Source organism: Falco biarmicus, chromosome 1 (genome assembly GCF_023638135.1).
Source record: "Falco biarmicus isolate bFalBia1 chromosome 1, bFalBia1.pri, whole genome shotgun sequence".
NCBI lineage: Eukaryota > Metazoa > Chordata > Aves > Falconiformes > Falconidae > Falco > Falco biarmicus.
The window spans coordinates 45623858-45646910 of record NC_079288.1 but is presented as its reverse complement, the minus strand read 5'-3'; the positions used below and the strand labels follow the sequence as shown (position 1 = coordinate 45646910).

The 23053-nt window shown below is 38.5% G+C and overlaps 1 protein-coding gene across 4 annotated transcripts in view; it reads right to left on the bottom strand.

Annotated features, from left to right (window-relative positions):
* The window catches only part of MARCHF1 (membrane associated ring-CH-type finger 1), a 258484-nt gene that overhangs the window by 177313 nt on the left and 58118 nt on the right, over positions 1–23053 (bottom strand). For all 4 annotated transcript variants that reach the window (XM_056323187.1, XM_056323055.1, XM_056323258.1 and 1 more), the window contains exon 2: positions 3787–3865. The gene's annotated coding sequence lies outside the window, so the exon portion shown is untranslated. The remainder of the gene's footprint in view (positions 1–3786; positions 3866–23053) is intronic.

Here is a 23053-nt window from a genome sequence, read left to right as displayed (position 1 = left end):
TATAGTTACTTGGCTGTGTATCATGACAGCCAGTTTTACAATACTGATGGCTTTGTAATACTACCAGACACATTAAATGTGTAACATGAATACTTTAATCAATGTCACAATTAACAGCATGGAGTTATTTCTGTCAAAAAGACTTGAGACAAATAATTTGTAACTATCTCATGGTTACAAAAATGTTGTATTTCTCTCTCGTAGCTCAGAATATATAATAATAATATTTTTTTCCTCCCCATGTTGCCTTTTCTGTTTGTACCAATATGATGGTTGAATACCCAAATTATAAAATCAATTGTAGCCTTCAGTAGGAGGCTGCATATATGCTGCTTTGAGACATGCCTCTGTGATACTGTCCCCCACTTCTTGAACAAGGAGTGAATAGACTAAGCACTGACTATAGAGGTGTAGAGGAGGACTTGAAATAAGCAGGTCCAGCCATGGTGAAACTACAGAGTGCTGCCATAGCTTCATTAACTTATTGACAACCAATTAAAAAGAGAATTGAAATGAAACAGAACCAGAATTGCTTGTCTGCAGTTCTCCAAGCAATATTTAATTGGTTAAATAAGGCATATTATTCCTTCTGGCCTGTACATAGTAGCAGTCAGAAGTTATTCCAAACAAAAATTACCTTATTACTTCTTTTAGTAGGCCTTTATTAAATCAACGATCAATCTCTAGAACCTTTTCTCCTCCTCAGTACCGCTCTCTGAAGCACACTGCTAAAGGAAGCAGATGTAATGAAAAACAGTATGTCCAATGCTTAAATTAATGTGTATTGACTGATGTCAATCTTCTAGAACTGCTATTATGTTTATCTAATCAGTGCTTACAAGCTTCTTCCTGTTCAGATTATCCTATAAGAACTGTCTGCAGAAATTTTCAACAATATCCTTAGCATTCACAAAAGCTTATGGTCAAAACTGCACAAATGAACAATTTATAAAGAAACTAAGGTCCTGACAGCATTTCAATGCAGATAGACCAGTGGCAGAAGGACATCACCTTTCTCTATAATGCCACTGCGTATGGTCCTGATGCAGAACAGAGCACACACGATGTCAGTGCATTGGCAAGGGGACAGTGGAGCTTTGCTCAACCTTGCCAGGGCATCAGATGGCACAAGCACCACAAGTGCAGATTAAAGATGCATAAATATCCACTAGCGGTAAGAACCAGTGACAGACTATTATCCTCCTGGAGCAACAGGCTAAGGAAAAACAGGCTGTAGCAGCACTTCCTACAAAACAACAGTTTTTAGCCCATGTGAACTTCTTTGAAGGAGCACAGGCAGGTTTTTTTCTGTAGCTCACCAAAATTCTCAAATTCCTGGGCTTCAAAGCAACCTAGTACTCCATGTAAGAGGGGTACCACATGCAAAATTTTTACATCAAGTGCATAACCATCTCCAATGCTTCTGCAGAATGGAAGTTATACCTAGAGAAGTACACTTTGCATAACAGGAAGAATGATGGCAAGGAACTTTAGGCCTATGGTACCTTTGATGTATGTGAATATTTGCTCAACACACATACCAGAAAGAGTTTCATTGACACTTGAGAGGAGTAAATATGGGGTCAGTTTTCACACCAAGGGAAGAAAATATGCCTCCATGCTTGCATATTGGGAGCTCTTTAACCATACTTCAGAACTGTCTAGAACAATATCGTAATAGACAATGTTGCAAACATTTTATATTTAAAAAAAAAAAAAAACAACCAAAAACAAAACCAGAAAAACACTGAACACCCACCTACATCTTTCTGCTAGTTTATCCTCAAATGCAGTCATGTTAGTAAAATCAAATGGAAATTGCCATATTTGCAGGACTCTAATAACGCATTTGTTGTCTGGGAGGCTACAAATGTATTTTACTGCTCAGCATGCAATACGACACTCAGCTTTTGCATCCTGTCAATGACTTTCATCCATGTTCTCACCTAAGATTTTTCCAAGTTGCTTCTGTACTTCTGTCCCAAATCTTCTCTTATCTTCATTGACTATAAATACCTCTAACACACACACACACACACTCAGAGAGGCATGAAGAGACGAACAGAGCAATTTAAAGGGACAACAAAGTCGAAATAAATAAGCCAACTCTAACTCAACCTTACCTCTTTACAGTCTGAATTTTTAAAGGCCACTGTTATGATACTGGAAATCCACTTGCGTGACTTAGTGCTAAATAATTAAGCCTACCAAATAGTACTGAAAATCTGACAAATTCAGTTATTAAGGCAGCATTATCAGAATAGCACTTTCCCTTCTCTCTTCCTTGACTGCTTATAAAAGCCTCCTTGAAATATCCTGGAACATCCCATCCAGATTCTTTGATAAAACGAAAGGAAATGCTTCGTCATCTGAGTCATTTTAATACACTTAGCATAACACAGGGCAATTGCTGAAGTTTCACCCATACCGTGTGAATATTAATAGAATGAAGACAGTGATGTTTAGTTTCTACTTTACAACATGTAGTGCAGAACTAAGATTCTAATTTCTAATGGATTTTCTTGTATTTGCACTTGATTTGTGGTTGTTTCAAGTTATATTAGAGTAGTAAAGAAGTACTAAGACAAAGTACTTTTGGAAGAAAATCAGAAATAAGTATCAGGACATTTTCTCACATTTCATTAAGAGTTTGAATTGTGGAAGACTAGTGTTTTCAAGTTTTTATTGGGTTACAGGTTATGTCAAACTAAATTACCTACACTGCCCAGGCATAGAAGTTGCTGCTACTTTAAAACAGAGTTCTAGATAAGGAAAAAAATTCTGAAACAGTTCTTTTTAAACAGCTACTACCAGTTTTGAAACACTCTTTATTAATACCTTCCCCCTCACAGTTTTCAGGAACTTGCTAACTATATAATGTTTAGTTAAACTATGATAATTACATACTCAAGGGAGAAAATTAACATACTGATTAACATAACCAGCTTGTAAACTCCAAGTCTCCTTCAAGATAGTCTTTTTAGGCATATTTCTATATGTTCAAATTATAACTCTTGATTGGGACTCAGAACTTCGGAATTCAGTTTTCAGCTCTGCCACCACCTACATGAATCTGCCAAAATCAACAGTCTAATGCTTTTGGTTCTTTGTGTAAAATGGATCTTGTAATATTTTTCTTGCAGTATTGCTAGGAAGACAAGTTAATCTCCTTCACTTGCTTGAGTATTTTGATGCAGATAATTAGACTCTAGATGAAAACAATAGTTTAAATTCTTAAGTGGAGTTTGTTATACGATGCATGCAAAATTAAATGATTAGACTATAGCTCAAAGAAAATTCTTTGCCACAAGTGGCACAACTGTAAAGGGCACTATCATATAATTTAATAACTGGGAAAAGATGAACAATCCAGAAGAGGTCTGAGTCACAGCAGGCACCTGCACAGGCAATCTTTGCTACAGGATTTTTAGTGGAGAAGCTTCATACGTTCATACAGCTTTGGATGTTTTCTACTTTTCATTTACTTTTAAAATAATTTCTGAAAAATTAGCTAATGCAGTTTAACATGCACCACAGTAGATATATAACGTATAATGACACAGCATAAAAATCTTGCTCATTAGATTCAAAATCTTAATAGGTAAGGAAAATTATTCGTTTGCTCTTCACTAAGATACAGCAAGCTAATAACAGCAGGCATTAACCATAAGGCACTTGGAAGGGTTTTCTTCACAATCAAGCTGCCACTTAAAATGCCAAAATAAACCCTTTTTTCCAGCCATATGAATACAATTTAACATTTAACAACAGAAAAGAACAACTTACAGGTAAAGCAATCTTTTAGAAAATTTCTGCTATGACAGAGCTTCACATGGCCCTTCACATTACTTCCTGGGTTCATTTCCTAGAATAAACAGAAACAGGACACATGTGAAACCAGTTATATCACATTGAAATATTGTATACCTACACTGAAATCGTGTTATGAAGCGAGCTTTGGAATTTATGCTGGTGTCTTCCAGATGGTACAACCTAAAACACCAATTCTGGACTTGAAAGGTAGTCTTAAATAACCTTTATCAAATTCTATACTAGATATTGTTTCCCATTAATCTTTCTGTAGACTCTCAGATTGATTTGAGATTAATTGAAGATAAAACCTTTATCTTCCTGAGCACAGGAAAACCATACATGACTTTACCTCTATCAGCCACACTAGTGGAATAAGCTTTTTTGTAGCCAGCTAACCCATATGGCATTGGCAGAATACTAGTCAAGAATAAACAAAGCTTAATGAAACAAAAAAGCCAAACCACATAATTTGTTCACTAGAAGTATTTTTACACACATTTGCTTGCAAAGCAAACACCAAAACACATAAAACATTCAAACAGTTGTCTTATGAGAGCAACAAATGCAAGTTCTGTCCAGCAAAGGACCCAAAGCAGCTAAAGCTGGGGTGCGCAGGAGCACGCGGCGGGTGCCTGCAGCTCCCTGCTGGGGGGACGGCAGCCCGCAGCTGCTCCCGGCCCTGCTGCCCTGGAAGGCTCGCTGCCCGCCAGCAGCTCGGAGCACGACATCGTGGACAGGCTGCTGCAGACCGTTACCCTCCGTCGTTCTTCCATATGGGCACCAGTGACGATGCCAGGGCGATCAGGAAATTACCAAGCGTTGACTACATCGCTGTGGGGTATGATGGGGCTGTGGGGAGGGTGTCGAGAGCATGGGGAGCTCAGGAAGTTTTCTCCCGAATCCTTCTGCAAAGGCAGAAGGGCATGAGGAGAAGCAGACAGATCCCAAGTCAATAGCTGGTTGTGCAGCTCATAGGGGCAACAGCGTTTTAGTTTTTATGTGAACAGGACAGAGGATTGTTTAACAGAAATGGTATCAGTTAAAAGAGGAAAAAATTGTTGCCAACAGGCTAGCCAATCCAGTAATGAGATTTCAAACTAGGAATGATGGGGCAGGAGAGGATGACCAGCAGTTAAGCGAGGAAGCGAAGGACCAGGTTGGCAAGCAAAGAGTATGGGGCAATGTGAACAGGAGCAAATTTGTAAGCAAAAAAACAGGGCTGTAGGGGTCCCACACCAACTGTGTCCACATACATAAGAAAATGTCTACCAGGCAGAATTATGGGGAGAGCTATCCTACATATTCTGGGAAATCAGCACGCTTTTGTATCTCTCCAAAGAGCCTGCACACTAATGCACACAGCACAGGGAACAGGAGGAACTGAGAAGTCTGTGTGCAGCTGGCGAATTACAACTTCACTGGGATCACAGAGACACAGGCAGGATAGCTCAAGGAAACATGAAGGGGAACAGGAAATGTTCCTGCTGGTTTTGTCTCCGATGGAGACCTGTCAAAAAGGATATGAGGAAGGCAAATACACCAAATGCCTTCTTTGCCTCACTCTTTACTGATAAAACCATCCATCAGCTATCCCAGGTCGCTGACACCAGTGGGAAAGCCTGGAGCAAGGCAGATTTCCCATCAGAGGAAGAGGATCAGGTTAGGAAGCATTTAAACAAACTGGACACAGATCCATGGGCCCTAACAAGATGCCCCCGCACGTACTGAGGACACTGGCTGTGAGACCACTCTGTCGTTGAAAAATCACGAAAGATCACAGTGATGGGGGTCTGGGGTGGGAGGGTGGCTGGGGATGAAATTCTGAGGACAGGAAGAAAGTAAACATTGCCTCTACTTCCAAAAAGGACAAGAGGGAGGGTCCCAAGAAACTACAGGCCAGTCACAGCCTTACCTCAATCCCTGGGAAGGGAATGCAGAAAATCCTGAAAAACATCACCAGACACAAGGACAGGAAGGTGTTTAGGAGTAGTAAGCATGGATATGTGAAGGGGAAATTGTGCCTGACCAATCTGATAGCCTTTCACGACGAGAAGGCTGACCCAACGGACAAGGAGAGAACGCTGAGCATTGCTTATCCTGACTTTAATAATGCTTCCATCACCGTCTCCCATTGTCTCCTTCCTGACAGACTGGTGAAACATGAAAAAATGGAGAGTGAGTGAATAGAAAACTGACTGAACTGCTGGGCTCAAAGGGTTGTGGATCAGCAGCAACAAATCCAGGTGGAGGCCAGTCACCAAAGGCAAGTCCCAGGTGTCTTTACAAGAGCCAATACTGTTCAACAACTCATCAATAACTTGCAAGGTGGGACAGAGTGCACTTTCAGCAAGTTCACAGACCATACCGAACTAGGAGTAGCTGATAAACCAGAGGGCTGTGCTCCCATTCACAGTGACCCTGAGAGCCTAGAAATGGGCCGACGGTAACCTCCTGAAGTTCCACAAAGGGAAACATGAAGTCCTGCGCCTGACAGGAACAATACTGTGCACATGAGCAGAAAAGGACCTGCAGGACAAGGTGGCTGTGAGCCAGCCACGTGCCCTTGCGCTGGGCTGCATTAGGAAGAGCCGCAGTAACAAAAGCAGAACCAGAGCCTTTTCAGTGATATCCAGTGAAAGGACAATAGGCAACAGGCATAAGTTAATCACAAGATATTCCATTTAAATATAATGGTAGGGTTTTTTTTCCTGTGAGAGTGGTCAATCAATGGCACAGGGTGCCCAAGAGGGTTGCATCATCTCCATCCTTGCAGATACTCAAAACCCAACTGGACATAGTCCTGGACAATACGCTGTAGGTAACCCTGCTTTGACCAGTGAGTTGGCCAATCTCCAGAGGTCCCTTCCAACCTCAACAATTCTCTGTAAAGTGTTTTATTTAACCAATCTCTGCTTAAAAGAAATTGAAAAGAGCTTAAATTAATCACCCATGAAATCTCTTCTCCACCATGCATAGAAAAATAAAAATAATACAATCAACCTCATTGTGCTTTAGCTACTCCAAAAGGCATAAAAAGTTTATAGCTGAAAGCTAGCAACATATAGTAACCCTGACCTTAATGACTGCCAACATGTCTTTTGGCCTCTCTGATATTAATGGCAAGATTTTACAATCACAGATTAAAAGCAGTGGAAGAAATTCAGATACTCTGATCCAGTTCACTGCAGAACCATGAAGTCTGCCCCCATAATTCCTGCTTCTAACTCTCCTAGTTTTCCCTGAAAAAGCATAGTATACATAAATATGTAATTCAGGCAGATTTTCACATGATATTTAAGATGGATTAAGAACAAATACATTAAAAGTATTTTGTTTTGTAATGAAAATACATACTTATAAACAAACAAACTTTACTCAGACCACTCAAAAAAAATTGTTAACATGCACTCTAAAAATGCAAATCAACGCATGGTATTCAGTGGTATGGCATTCCATGGCATTTCATACTAAACGAAAAATTTTGACAGTTACATGGGCATTCATCAGTTTATGACAGCATGACCCAAATAACTGTTCTACTGCATGTGGAGAAATCAACCCATGGAGTAAGTTTTATAATTCATGAAGAACAGAAGCACAGTTAGATTATAGATTGAAAGTCCAAAGTAATTTTTTTACAGTCAGGGTATTACTTAAGGAAAAAAAAAATATCCCTTAGCAGTTGAAATCATACATCTTCAAGAGAGCAGATTAAGCTTTTATTTTTCCAGAAGCTTCTTCTTTTTTCAAGTTTGAATTTGAGTTCCAATTTGTGTAGTTGAAAATATATGATTACAAATTGTATTTCAAATTCTCTATTTCCTTAGAAAAAACTTAAACAGCACATGTCTATTTTATTCCTTGCCAGGGAGAACAAAGAATAAATATTAAACAAACACACTGCATTTCTGTACATACGTACTCTTACAAAGGCATGTTGCATGTATATAGTCACATGGATATCTTTTGTGTTCACGTTGCTAAGGAAACAGACTTCTGTGCCAAACATATGATTAGAAAGACATTCCGGTTCTTAGGGTGAGTATGTGTCTTTTTATTATTTTTTTAAAATCAAGGAAAAAAAAGCTAGCGTATAAAGGTACAGAAGAGCTCTCAAGAGCCAAGAGCCTGTGAAGCTAACAAAACTGTAACATCTGGAAAGCAAAGACTTCATTCCTTTATGTTTGTGTACTTAGGTATAACTTTAGAGGCTAGACAGAAAGGTAGTAGATTACAGCATAACATGAGGACATTACTGGTTTTGCATAACACAGAAGGTAAACCTGAAATTTTCTTTGATTCATTGAAAACTCAAAAACTATAGGAAGCCTTCACCATTGAACTATTCATATCAGAGTTGTTTATCAATGACACAAGATGAAATACTATAGAAATACACTATTCCATTTAAAGGAAAACAAACCAAGTTTGCTATAAAGAATTCTGTTCTGAAAATTAAGCTATCAGTGTATCCATACAAAAAGGATGAATGAAAGAACTGTTCTGTAGGTTTGAGTTCATGTTTTCCTGTTGTTGCACAGAACATTACACAATCTCCGTTCAATACCTGTATCTGGTTTATTTGTCTTGGTCCATCTGCTCTGCAAACGCTCTTGCAAAGCAGTTTCCCATGGCAACATCAAATATCACATAGTCCCAGTCTTCTGTTGAAGCACTTTAACTGATCCACTTCTGAATTTCAAGCAGCATCTTTTTCTGCAGTACTTAGGTAATTAATAAATAAATGGAGTATTTCATCAAACCAAAAAACCCACGAATGAAACACATAACTACAAATAAAAATCCCTAATTAGGAAATGATTTTTTATTTTATTGGTTTCATAATTTCATTTTTGAAAGAATTACATTTAAATCATCTAAGGTAGGGGTTGGAGATCTGTTACTAAATAAACTGTCAATCCATTGGCAGTTTTTACTTGATGAAAGTTCCAAATTCCATTTCATGTAGCAAAACAAATTGTGCATAATACAAGTTTTAAAGAATAAAGTTACACTGTGCTGGAAATCAAGCTTGGAATGAAAAGCCCACAATGACTGCTTACTATGGAGCGACTTCAGCTAGATATCATCACTAACAAATCATTAATAGCCCATCTAATTTTTTCATCCTTATGTTTACAATGATCAAAAAGAAGAGGAAAATTCCTCAATACATTTTCATGCAAGATAAAAAACTAGCAACAGTGATTTCCCGAAAGGAACATATTTTACCTGAGAATCTACCTGAATAACCCCTTCTCCCTCTTTTAAGAAGCAGTAGAAATATACAAAACTCATTTTTAAGTGAAAATCCTCTGAAAAACTCTTAAACACTAAAAAAAAAAAAAACCTTGAGAAAAAAACCCAACAACACAACAAAAGCCAAAAAACCCCAAAACAAACACAAAAAACCCAAACCAACCAACCCTCCATAAATATTGTGTTAGTCTTGAGCACACTGGTTCTGTCTGAACTTGTAACAGAAGTGTTATTTAAGCTGTAAATTAAAGAAGAATAGTCTTAAGTTAGGAAAACTGCCCTACTGAATTTCGAAGCCTGACATCTGTATTTTAGATCTGTCTGTACAAAGCCACAAGAAGCAGCTAGGAACAGGCCCTATGGAGATTTAAAACAAACAGATGTTCTGGATCACTTCTCCACCACCATAATTTAGTTTATAGTAGTTTATAACCTAGAGCTACTTTAAGATTTACTACATAATTATCCAATCTCGGATCCACAATAAACAGCAGGATGAAATTCCCCCAATATTTTTCTAACAGCATCACCTGCTTCCACCTATACATTCACTTGGGTTATTCTTGGGTTTTCCCAGGCATCCTCTTCTGCTCATCTTGGAATTTGGCCCAACTAGGCTTTACAGATTGGCGTAGATTGCTGGTCTGTATGGTGAAGTTCTGTACAACAATTCTGATATTTTTAGGTAGAAAGGCCTCTTTGCATGACTTAGACATAAATGACACTTACGGGCTGATGTAGCAAATGTGGCATTTCTATGGAGCACAGGACAGATCTACAATAGGAGGATGGCTCAGTGGTCTGTTGTATATACAGCAAGTCCAGTTCGCTTTACAAATATATGCAAATTTTGTTGGACAGATAAATCCAAATTACAAATACAAGAGCCATCTGCCTGCAAATAAGAGCACAGGAAATCTCTCTTTATAAAGCCACCTGTAAGCTCACCTGCTACTTTCCCAATGATTTTCTGCAACCCATCGGCCAAAGTATGCTGCCTACAACTCGCAGTAGACAGAACTATTTGTGGTGAACAGTAGATGCATTTTATCATTATACTCTATAAAATTTTATTCTGTATTATCTTCAACAGGTCATTAAAATCTACCCTTGAGCTGGTGAGCGACATGTTTATGATTTCAACACATTTTATTTCTCAAGCAAAGGCAGGTAATAGCCCTTCTGCTATCAGTCACTAAGGTAATGCTAAAACCTGGTAATTTCCTCCTTAATTGCATGGACCTAACCATGCATGTGTTTTATTTTTCTTTACTATATACAAGATGTTTGTCTTAAATGTGTAGATTGGTTTATAAGAAAACCAAAGGTAAAATGTTTCAGCCAAAACTACAGTGAAAGCTATAAAAAGTACATTACTGCAAGTTTTCATCAAACCACAATTACTCTGTGTTTGTTTGTCCGTAGGAGGATTAGCTTTCTACTCCTTTTAAAATACCATAGTAAAAATATCAGTGATGAAATGACCAGTAATAGTCAATTTCATTACATGCAGTAGATATATGTGAAATAAACTAGTAAATGCAGAGGACATTTTAAAAAGTATTTTTCAAACATACTACTTCAAAAGTAATGATCCAAACTAAAAAATAAACCACAAATTTTTAAAGGACTAACAACTTGCTTTTTCTAACAGTGTCTGCAGGACTATAAAGCCTTTAAATTATTAGAATCTATTCTAGAAAAGGCTAAGCAGCCAGTACCGTATTCATTTATCCTTTGTCCTTTTAAGCTTTCAGGGTGCTGTGTAGCCATAGTAACTATGCCTTTCCTCTGTGAAATCCATTAGCTGGTTTCAATCTGAGTTTCAATACTACCATAAAATCAAAGCCAAAGATTATATAAAAAAAAAAATTATGATTAAGAAAGATTATTGGTGACAAGCATTTATTTTAAACGTAATTTCTGCATATTTAAGGTTTACACATAACAGCAAAATAAACCAAAAGGTCAACAGGACTTGAAGAGATAAATTCAAAATGAATTTTAAAACTTTGTTACCATCAGGAATGACACAATGCCACCTCAAACTAGATCTCAGAGCAAAACCAGTTCTCATTTGCATTAAGTCTGTGCCGCTGGCTGGCCAGCCATCAACAAAACAGCACAATTGATGAGCTTTCAACCTCACTATCCCACTCCCTGACAGCAAAATAATGTGGAAGCATTAGAAAGGAAGGGAGATCAGGATTTGCACTGCAATTTGGATAAATCCACTCGAAAGATAGCCATCCTTGTTCCTGCAGGATCTTCTGTGTGACAACACAGACAGACTATAAATAATGTGTTGAATCCCTATTGTAGAGGAATTCTATCAATAGGAAATGTAAAAATCTTGGACCCTTACTCCATGTAGACAACTTTGAAAGAGGGCAGGTGTTTTAGAAGACTAAGATAAGCTCTATCTTGTGCCCTATTTGGATATATTGGGTTTTGTCACGACTGGTGAGCAACTTGAATGCCAGCTCAGTCCTGACACTGGTTACACGTAAACTAAACTAATGTTGTTGTCACTGCTTGGTTGAATCCTAATCATGACACCTAACACCATGACAATCCTAACACCATGAGTTACACTTGGCAACTAGGAGGAGCTACGTATTTCTGCAAGTAGTAGTTGGAATGTATTCCCTAGTTGAATCTGCAAGGCGTGGGAATATATTCTAAAATCCGCTGATTTAAAAATAAATAATTCCTTAAGTATTTGTACTGGATACCACATTCCTTAACTAAAAATTTTCACTGCTTCCTCAGCTGTTTAACTGTTCAGCTTCTTCTGATCTGATTTTATACTTCCATTCACTTCTGCATTATGTTAGAATTAAACATGACTGAAAGATGCAATATCTGCCATGCTAAGAAGTGTACATATTTGCGCTGCAGGAAAGAAGGATTCCCACTAATAAGAGAAAATTAATAAATGCTGGTATTTTATTTCTGCTTTCTATCTCCTTATTTTGCTATTGCCCTTCTTACAACAAGCACGAAGACTGAATGGGAAGGCCATGTTCATCTAGGATAACAAAAGATCACATGATTATTTAAGAGGCCACAAAAATTGCAAAATAAAATCACACTTGCATTCAATAAAAAAAAAAAAAAAAAAATAATCACATGAGTTATCTGAATCTAAACCTTCTACTTTTTCCCTATCATACACAACCTGTGAAGTTCTGACTTCACTGATGTTAACTACAAAACTCCCATAAACTTCAGCAGGGCAAAGTTTTCACTCTATGTACATTTGTGACAAGGATGACATAAGAGGGAATTAAAGGTCATGCTTCCTGTTACTACAGTAGAGGACAAACTCATACCATCACAGTGTCTACACCTGACTTGGCCCATGATTCGGTGATCATCAACTTGGCCCTGATCCAAACCAGAATGGCAGCACATTTTATAAGTCATAGTGTAAAGCTCAATAATAGCCCCAAACCCTTCTGGGAGTTCAACAATCAAGAAGAGATGCACAAAATGTTTCTTTCTGTCTATTCTTGGTGCTGTCTTTCCAACAAAAGACAAGGGCGGCCCACCTTTACATTAAAACACAGTAAGTATATTGAGAAAATTTGGGATGTTCTTAGAACATTTTGACAAGACACTAGAGATCCAGATTCCATTTTGTCCTAAGCATTAACATACTCAAAGACACAAACCCTACTACTTAAAAAAAGAAAACCACACACACACAAACCTCTATCACTAGCAATGACTGTGCTACTTCATCCACTCAAGCTATAGAACAAAGTCTATCCATATTGACAGTAAATCTGTGAACTCTAATCTTAGGGGAGGAAAGCGGGACATAGAGGTACTTTCCTGCTCCCACCCAGTCTGACTGCTGCAAAAGGCTCATAATGGGAAGCACCAGTGATGGGACAAATCACAAGAAATTTAGTCCAGCTCTGTGAATAGGTATTACCTAAAGTTGGGAGGTAAACAAACAAAACAAAAAAAAAAAAAAAAAAAAAGAGAACAGCTGGAGATGTGATACAGTATAACTAGATGTAGGTGCTCTCAAGACTTGCAAGTACTGCAACATCCAGTGAAAGCCTTTGCAAACACAACTTTGAATTGCCTTAAAAAACACCAGTAATTTTCTGTTTGCACAGGCTTCGCATCAAAATACTGCACAGCATTGTCTCAGCATGTGGCTGCTTAACTAACTACCATTTACCTACATTTATTCCGTAAAGTTTCTTTCAAAATTCAAAAGCTATTATTCTTTCCTTTTCTCATTGGTCTTTTAATATTTTCTGGTTTATATAACAAAACTAGAAGAGACACCACAACTTCAAGCCATATTATTTTCATAGCTTCAGTTTTCACTGCATTAAATTCTAGGGGGTTCATGCCTTCAAAGCCCTAAGAACATTCCACAAGCTTCTATTTATGAGGTAACACAAGATAAACCTGTCTTTAAAACCTGTGGTACCAACTCAAATACATTTGGAAGAAGACTAGTAATGGGAAGTTCAATTTTCCTTGACATTAGTGAACAAAAGGCTCTCACACAAATGAAACATCCATCTATCTTCAGCTGCGGCGGCGCAGCAAGGATGCTTTCTGTGCCCAAGGATATTACTTCTTTCATATAAACCTCTCCTCAGCCTCCATTCCAATACTCTGTGGTTGCCATGGCTACTATTTTACATGACCACACTGTAAGCAGTGACCTCACCTTCAATAAATCCCCAAAGGCTTCAAGTTTGAAAAATATCTCAAGATTTGTGCAGAAGTTTTGTCACAAAATTTCCCTAGAAGACTGGCAGGTGTCAAGCACATTCAAACAAATGGCTCTTTTTGAAGACTGGATATTTTATTTTCTGAAGGGTGAACTTTCAACCACAATGAAAGTATAGGAACTGAATGAAGGTGTAGGATGTGAAACCATGGCATGACTCAGTAACTACATTCTGACAATTTACACATGTAGCTTTAATTATAATTCAAATGGTTTATAGATAAGGAAGGTGATCCAACTGTAAGCAGGTTTCCTCTTTCCAAGTTCCAGTAGAATCACGTGAAGAAAAAATCCTAGAATACTCCTAAACCACAACATAATAAACAGAACCTGAGCCTTCCTAGAGCATTTACAGATTAATGTTCCCCACACGGTTTCAACACAGCTTTCAAGAACACAAAATACACAAACAGCAATCATTCTCCTAAACCTGAAGGATGACGAAAACAAATCACAGTGATGAGAACCTTAAAGACAGGTGTCATGCCCATAATAGCTAAGTCACTGAATGCTTAACTACTGTCCCATAATGAACAAAGGTAGATATACTGGATTTCTGCATAAGGTGCCACAGCTCTTATGGAATATGGAATATAAAGAACCCTGCTTGGAGTAATCCTGAGTTGTCTCTGAAATCTTGTATGTAACACAGATTACAGTCTATTGACTGACATATAAAATAAAGGTACATATTGCATCTACCCAAGGAGCAGAACTTGCAAAAAGCAGAAATTAATCTGTGTTTACTTAATGAAGTGTTGGATCCTTGGGCCCCTGCTGTAAGTTTATGAATATACAAAGGAAAACTCCCCTCCTGACTTTCCACCTAGATGAAAGTACACACATGATTATGGAAACTGCCCTCACTTGCAAATATGTGATGGTCATACCAAAAAAACAGAGGTAAAGATTTAATAATTTCAAGTATATCTTTTAACAAATTAGAATAAACTACATCTCATCCAGTTTGTTCTATTCAGTTAGATCAGATGCCTTACATGCCACTCAGTTTTTATTTTGTCTTTCCTACTCCCCAAATCAAAAGAGAACATAAGATGACAAGAGTCCATCTGGATTATACTGATATAATGCTAGCAGGCAAAAAGACCTAACGAAGTTATGAAAACATCATGTCTGTCCGCTTATTAGCATATATATAACTTGTAAATCAGAATTTTAGTCACAGAGTATCACTAGCTGAACAGTTAGCACTCAGGAACACAGTGTGCAAGAAGGTTATTTTCATATTCATCTTGTGAAATCCTGTGATCTTTCATATGCACAGCAACATCACTCTGTCCCTCATCCCTTAAAACTGTACTCTTACATGAGCATACTTGAAGATTCCATGTTGGTTTTAACCTTAGAATAATAATAATGACAAAAAGCCATCTGTGACAGCACAGCACTTTGCAATAGATACATTTATTTCCCCACTTTGAATGTTTGGCATTTTTCTCACCTACATATGGCCAAGTTTTAAGGTGCTCTTCTGATGACACTAATCCTGCTGATCTCAGGGTTTTTCAACATAGACAGAGCAACTAGAAGGGTTCTTCTCTTTCCAACATTTCCCACCCTGGACTGGCATGAAAACAAGAGCACACTGGAAGGTCAGTGGATGGTCTAGAGTGAGATGAAGCAGATTCAAGTACTTCCCATGAGCCTCAGAACTCAGGAAGGCAGGTTTCTGCATCTCTTGATTGGCTTTTTAGGTGAATTATGCTAACACTGTGCTATCGCCTTCTGCAAAATATTTTGCTGTCTATGAATAGTCTGCCAAATTTGCACGTGTACTTAGAAATCCTTGCTCACACGTAACAGCTACTATCAATCAATTTGTCCTCCTAAAGTTAACAAAGATCAACAATGAAAACTGTCTGAAGTGTTGGGCTCGAAGGGCTGTGGATCAGCAGCTCCAAGTCCAGGTGGAGACCAGTCATCAAAGGCATGCCCCAGGTGTCAGTGTGAGACCCAACACAGTTCAACATCTTCATTAATAACTTGCAAGGTGAGACACGATGGACCTTCAGCAAGTCCATATATAATGCAAACCTAAAGAAAATAGTTGATATACCAGAGGTTTGCGTTGCCATTCAGAGGAACCTTGACAGGCTAGAGAAAAGAGCAGACAGCAACCCTGTGAAGTTCAACAAAGGGGAAGTGTAAATTCCTTATTCTGTGGAGGAATAATGCCAGGCACCAGTACAGTCTGGGGGCTGACTAGCTAGGAAATAGCTTTGCAGAGATGGACCTGAGGGTCCTGGTGGACAAGCCGACCATGAGCCAGCAATACATCCACAGAGCAAAGGTGGCCCACAGCAACTTGGCAGTGTCACCAGGAAGTCAAAGGAGGTGCTCCTTTCCCTCTGCTCAGTTCTAGGGAGAAACATCCAGAGTGCTGGGTCCAGTCCTGAGCACCTCAGTGCAGCAGAGACATGGGCATAGTGAAGCAAGTTCAGCAGGGACTTGAAGGGACACAAAGATTATTAAGGGACAGGAGCATCTTTTGTATAAGGAGAAGCTGAGAGAGAAGAGGGTGTTCAGCATGGAGATCTTAGCCATATTTATAAATACTTCATGGGAAGCATAAAACAAAGGGCCAGGCTCTTGCCAGGGGCCCCAGTCACAGGACACAGGGAAACAGGCACAAACTGAAATACAAGATGTTCCAGTTAAGCATCAGAAAAACTTTTCTGACTGGCAGATTGGTCAAACATCGGAAAATGTCACCCAGGTTGCTTTTGGAGTCTTCATCTCTCTTCATGCTCAAAAGCTAACTTGACACAGCTCTGGGCAAGCTACTCAAGCTGACCCCGCTGTAAGCAGGGGGGGTTGTGCTGGACAGTCTCCAGAGGTCCCTTCCAACCTCAACTATTCTACAATTCTGTCAAGAACTAACATCTTTGGCTTTAAATTAGGGAACCCGTGTGATGTTCCTTTCCTACACTGAGAATTAACATGCCTACACAGTATTTTGTTATGATCCACTGTGTTGCTGCACAGTGTCAACTTTATGAGTAACTGAACTACTACATTCTCATTATTGTCTGATTGTCCGTTGCTTTGAAAGTAACTATTCTCATATTCATCAGCACCACTAGTGCCCAACTAATTATGAAAAAAAAATTCTTAAAATAAACAAACCAGGGAAACAATTTTATAGGAATAAGTATTCTGTGATTTGTTTTTCAATTGCCTCTCAATAAAACAATTCCTTAATGTAATCACTTGGATTTTTTGTGTGTAGAAACCAGCTGTCTTCCCAGTCCTGGTAAATTTTGCCTTTAATAAATCCCAATCCCAAGCACCCTCATTTGCTATACAAAATAGGCCCTGCATGTCACTCAAAAACTGAAAAAAATTTCTCAGACTTTGTAATTCTCTATGAAGTGAGCTGTACATCTCATTTCGTATTTCCCACTTAGGAGAAGACTGTTTTACAATTTAAATGTTATGTTAACTCATCCATAACCTCTTTTTATGTTCTGTTGTGCTGCTTTATGAATAGAATATTCATCTAGCATTTAAATTAATATTTAATTGAAGAAAACTGAGTTCTGCATAGCTCATGAATTTGAGAATTCATAGTACCTAGCTCCCAAGCGATACCCAGCAAGCTGTCACATGGAAGTACTACATAAAGTTTCCTGCCCCCAAATATTGTCTCCTGTTACAGACCCTCATTCCTTACACAGCCAACAGGGAGCCATTCTACCTCTTGCTGAAACATTTCCTCTCACCTATGAATCCAGCCGGAATTTCTTTCTCAATTAAAATCATCACTAGTTTCTTCTTCTTATGCTGAATTCATTTGAACCTAGGTCTCTTCCAGGCTATGAGTTACCAGGCGGCTGCTCAAACGATCCTTTTTCTAGGATCAAGGAAGAAAGTAACAGCAGAAAGGAAAAAAAAAAAAAAAAAAAAAAAGAAAAAAGGGTTCTCGGGGTATTACTGACTTGTAAGTATTTATGAATCTACATCCTCAGAAACCAAAACAAAGTATAAGATGGGGTGACGGATACATGACCAGTGACAGGGCACATACACTTCACCAGGTCACAGAGGATCTCCTGCTTGTTTACTTACCATGACTAAATACATTAGGGATATTTCAAAAGTGAGTGAGAGAGGTATGATAACATCGTCTTTGGCCTCTGTGCTGGATTCCTGCAGAGAAGTAAGCTTTGTTACCAGTGATGGTGCTGCTCAGAATAGCCCTGTCACATTCAGGTGACTAGCTGTCCGAGCGTACCTTGCTGCTAAACCAGTAACGTCTTAACAACCTAAGGAAAGTACAACTGGCCTTCCTGCGCATTTAAGAAACACTCATAATGAAAATATTTCCTCAAATTTAGAGCAAAAAGTTTTAAGTTAGTGCCTCAGGTAATCCAGTTTCTGAAACCAGAGTAAATATGCAAAGCAGTGTCTTACCAGTGCTAACCTTTCTGACTTAACATTTGCAGTCTACATTTCAGTACACTATATTCTCAAGACTTCCGTTGCATAAACTCTCTATTTTCTCTACTAAAGAGGATGCATTATTATGCCTTTATATCAACCAATCTAAACCCCAGAACTATGATTCCCCTAGAAAATTTGTGCAACATCTTTGTCAGCCAATAGGTATGCTCTGAATTCCTAAAGTGGACGGCTAGTGTAAGGAATATTGTAATAAACAATTTGCCACAGGATCAAAAGCATTTTTAGCTTAAACTTTTGTTTTCCCCATTCTCAGGAAAAGAAACAAAGTAAAAAACAAAGCCTGGCTCCATTTTACTTAGGCACAAGTAAGGTACATCTTCTCAGAATTATTTCCTAGTAAATACTCTCAGAAAACCAGCATTTTGAACTACTGCTACATTGCGGATATTCTACATTTCATAAACTCAAGGTGCCACTCAGCCACTGAAAACATGACAATACAATCATCAGTTTGTCTCTTTAAAGCTTTTCCTGTAGCTGACTTCTGAAGACCAAGGAGGCTTCAGTAGAATTGAAGAAGGGTGTTAAAAACTAAAAAAAGATAAAAGGTAAGCTCTGTAATGTAAACAAAGCCTGGCACTTGTTTCTCTGCTTCTTGCTAAGTATGCTACCCCACACTGCAAGGGCCCATCGAATTTACCAGAGCTATAAATGAACTCACCTGCACTACTGCTTTAAGCTGAATTAGGCAGGCCCAGTAACAGGGCTTCTAAACTGATGGGGGTGTGGGGGGGTGTGTGTGTGTCTTGAAATCTTGGAATAATGAAATTTGGCTCGAAAGGGTAAGCAGAACAGGAAGTTTTGCACACAGCTGCCTTCCCCCAGCCCCACCACTGTGCAGCAAGTTCCTTTTTACTGGTCTCAGACCAAGCCTGAACTTCCAGCAACCCTCTGGTTCGTAACAAACTCGAGACAGTTCCTTTTCAGTCTTCCAGAAGACTCTTCTCACCACTTTTAAAACCTGAGCCCACAGACATACAACCTGCCTGCTTCTCAGAAGCCCATCTTACTGCCTGTTAAGCCCTCCTAGCAGCTCAGTCAGTCTGCCTGCCTGCTCCACCCACGGCCATCAAAGCCTCTCCCCAGGCAAACCTGGAGAGCTGCTTGCTGGGAAGGAGCAGTCCCCCTTCCTCCCCAAGATTTCTAACCAATCCATTTTTTGGCGTCTGGAGGAAGGCAGCCTTCTTCCACACTGCTCTGGCTATGCCCCTTTCAGCAGAAGGGGACACAGAGCAGGTAATAAACTGCAAACAAAATGCACAGGCCATCCATCAAACGCGGATCACGCTACCTTCAGTGATTAGGCAGGTACCATCTCTACAGATGTGCAATTCTGGAATGACTTGAGGTTTGGTTCTTATGAGAAACACCCTATTTCTATAGATTCCTTCCACTATCCAAATAGCATTTGTTCTCTGCTACTTATGTTTTTTCAGTGCACACTGCCTCATTGAAGCACTACATGCTAGCTAACGGTCTTAAGGATTGCATAGTGACAGCTGGGAAACTTTTGTCATTAATTACTTCAGACTCAAAGCTCACCGTGCTGCACTTAAGTAAATATCCCCAAGACACATCATCAAGTGTATTTTCCGAGTCATCTGTAGAGGCTGAAAATTGTCTTCCTACTGTACTTCACTTGAAATGGAACTGAATTGAGAAAGGAAACAATCATCTTATTCCAGGTCCCAGCTGAGATGTCAAACCACAGAGAGAAAAAAATAGACCCTTCAGAAAAGAAAAAAAAAAAAACCACAAAGCAACAACAACAACAACAAAAAACACAAATGAAAAAAGCCACCCACTAACATAGCACTTAGGCAAACCTACCCACAACGTGAACAGCGAAGGCCTATAGAGTCTATATGCAAAAGCATGCTTCTGGCCTCTAAGGCGGAATCCAGTCAATGGGTCAGAGAAAGCGCAACAGTGAGTGAGGGTGTAGTCTTCAAGATCACGTGGCTGCATCTGTGACTAGCATCATACTTCAGTAGATCTCATCAAATTAACAAAATGCCTCTAATTCTTATAGCTGCCATCAGGTGTCTTTTAGCTAAAGAGGAATTCACTGCTCACAGCAAACACTTTCCAAAACACCTTACTGTATCGGATTTCTCATTTCTAACTCTGAAAGTCTCTCTCCAACTGTTAGTAAGAATATCCTTATGTTATCCAAATTCTGTTTCTGTAATCAAAAAAAGGAACAACAGCATGCAACTATTAAACTGCTTCAAATATGGCAAAGAGTATAGTATATCAAAAAATGACATTCTAACTGGACACTTCCTGAAAGACCCTGCCCCACCACTGCCAACAGTCCTTCACAAAAATCACTGCTAAGTAAGGAAAAAAACCCTGAAGACTTAAACAACAGAAAAAGTAACAAATCCCTTTCCCTTTGAATGTCCCAGATGGCCTTTTGACAGTAATGCCCACCCCTTTCACTACCTTCTATTGATTTAACAATTAAAAAAAGGTAATAAGTTAAAAACTACTCATAGGCAAGATTCACAGCTAGAGTTCTGGCTGTTTACACTAAGGTCAGTGATGTCTGTGAGAATGCAAATTTTGTCTTCTGCTCTGTATCTGGCATAGTATCAAGCACCAGGTTTCAGTCCACAATTTCAGGCTATCAGTGGTCTAGCTCAGGTATCGCTACAAGACCATAAAAGAGCTCTGGAATGAGCAAACAACCCTACTCCAAAAGCAAAGCAGAGCTGCCTGCCCCAGAAGATGGGTTTATCTGTGCAAAACCAGTTTTTTAGTCATAAAAGGCGCTAGCATATACTCCTGACCTACCTAGAAATCAACAGAACTCTTTCACAAGCATTTATGAACTCAACCTTTCACTATAAGCATAGTGCAAAACCAAAACCAGTCTTCTCTATCGACAACAAGAAACCCACAGTACAAAGCTCTTCCCTAAGGAAAGAAAAGACAGTAATAAACCAGACAGATGTTAGTCACCTAGCAGACCAACATCCTCGACTACTAGAGTAGTATGTTTGCAGAATACAATACACAGTTCAATTGCCAACACATTTTTAATACCAAACACAGAGCCTGAAATCTTCAAGTCATAAATGGATGCTAATGAACAATTAAGCTATTGCAAAACAGAGTAAATGGAAGAAGTAACAAATCAGGTTCTGGGTACTGTTTAATCTAACTACTGTTTCTAATTATTTTCATTACAAATCACTTCATATACAAAGGACAACTAATGACAAATTCAAAATTACCAACATTTATGTCAATAAGAAACAAGACAAATCCTAAGATATGAACTAATACTAGACAGCACTTTTTGTGTGTTTATAAATGTAGACAATAGACTGATGTCATGACAAAACCAAAAAAACAAAATCTCACATATGGCTTCTTGTGACTTGATAAATCCTCAAAGAAAAAAAAAGACAGACAGACAGACAAAGAAAATCGATGCATATTAGTCTAGCAAATAGCTAGTATTTGATGGCACAGTCTTAGCAAAGTCCAAGAGTTTCTTTTGTCCTTCTCTTGTTTCTTTCAGCTGTCAAGGACCTCACTTTGTGGTCTACAGAATCCTTCAGGGTACATTTTTTTTTAATTTCTATTCATTCAGATCCATATTTTAATTATCACAGAGGCAAGAGCACCAGTATTTCAGTTCTCACTCCTTTGTGAGTTAAAAAAATAAAGATAGTATCTATAATTGTTTTTTGGGGTTATTTTGCTGCCTGGTTGATTAGATTCACAAACATACTGTATGGCAAGCCAAATTCTCACAGGACTAGTCTAATTAAGAAGTCAAATTGCTATGCTGATTACAGACACTCTTCACGAACTTTAAAATCAATAGTTCTCAGAGTAATCTCAAATCTCCTGCATGTTTTCAGGAAACAATTATGCTTTTCGGTTTTATCAGAGTATTACAATTTTCTTGTCAGAGAAAGACATTGGGGTTTTGTTAAAAGTTGCTTTGTAAAAGCACAGCTGCCATAATTTTATTCACGTATTTGCCATAACACTTAACTACAAAAGAAAAAATATATATTTCAATGCTGTGAAATACTCTCAGAGTTCCGTGATGTAGATTGACTTTGTATTTCAGAATAAAAGTACTGAGGTTATATGTAGGGAAATCATAATGATGAGTCAAACAGGTAGGCGAGCAACCTGCTAGGGGAGCTTGTTGCCTACCCTACTCACCTACTGAGGGTTGGTTAAAACCTTAAGATAAAGGGCTAATTCAGAAAAAAAATCTGCTTTCCTGCAGTAAACAGATCCTTACAGCAAAGTTTCTTTAGCCCTAACTTTCAGGCTTGTACAAAGCACCTAGGCTAGAGGAGACTTCTGCTGTTTTTCAAGAAGTGAAAAAATTTCCTGGAAGAGACATGTAATTATGAAAAAGAACAAGTTTTACCATTTAAAAATTCTAACTTATCCACAAATGCTACTGTACCAGCAACGAAATGCATTGCGAGCATCTGAGAAGTAGAACATATCATGGACATACTATCACTACTATCACTCCACAATTTCCATTTTTTTTTTTTACAACACTGATGTATCACAAAGATAAAATCCTCCTCACATAGGATACTGCTTCAAAAAGTTTTATATTTCAGAAGTACAGTTTTAAGTGTAGGCAGGGCAAAGCCAGCACAGAACAATGACACATACTTGCAACCTGGCTCCCCAAAGGTCTTCATTAGTAACCGCAGTATTTCACTGCCGGACAGATAAAGA